Here is a 535-nt window from a genome sequence, read left to right on the forward strand (position 1 = left end):
TAATGGCATCTTTTTTATGACTGAAGGCCAGTATCAATGATACCAACACTATTTCTCTATACAATTGCCCCCCCCCTCCAATATTTAACCATTGACTATAGACATTCAACATTACCGTATAATTGAGAGCTATCAATTTTAACATTTAGTCCTCTTTTTTTTCTTTGTCCTTTGATTAATAGACATCACAGTAGCTGGTTATTAGGTTATTTTGGCTTCTAGAGCTGCCGCTGCTGAACGTGACGCGGATCTGACACGCATCCTATTTTCTCTCAGCTCTTTTTACCTTTTCTAAAGCACTTCAGGTCTTAAAGTCTCTATTAATGAGCTGACGAGTTAAATCGGGTGTGTAAGATGAGTGAGACAGTGCTAGGCTGCTGTTGCAGCTGTTGTGAGTGGGGTGGCCAACCCTAGCTCCGCCCTTGCGTTAATATTTTTAACGCGTTAAACTGAAAAAATTAATCGCATGCGTTAACGAGCTAATTTTGACACCACTAATATATATATATATATATATATATATATATATATATAT

At 37.2% G+C, this 535-nt stretch overlaps 1 protein-coding gene across 1 annotated transcript in view; it reads left to right on the forward strand.

Annotated features, from left to right (window-relative positions):
* The window catches only part of LOC107673620 (gamma-aminobutyric acid receptor subunit gamma-3), a 90,745-nt gene that overhangs the window by 20,547 nt on the left and 69,663 nt on the right, over positions 1-535 (forward strand). The gene's annotated exons all lie outside the window — the stretch shown is intronic.

This window comes from Sinocyclocheilus anshuiensis, unplaced genomic scaffold (assembly GCF_001515605.1).
Source record: "Sinocyclocheilus anshuiensis isolate Anshui unplaced genomic scaffold, SAMN03320099.WGS_v1.1 scaffold44, whole genome shotgun sequence".
Classification (NCBI taxonomy): domain Eukaryota; kingdom Metazoa; phylum Chordata; class Actinopteri; order Cypriniformes; family Cyprinidae; genus Sinocyclocheilus; species Sinocyclocheilus anshuiensis.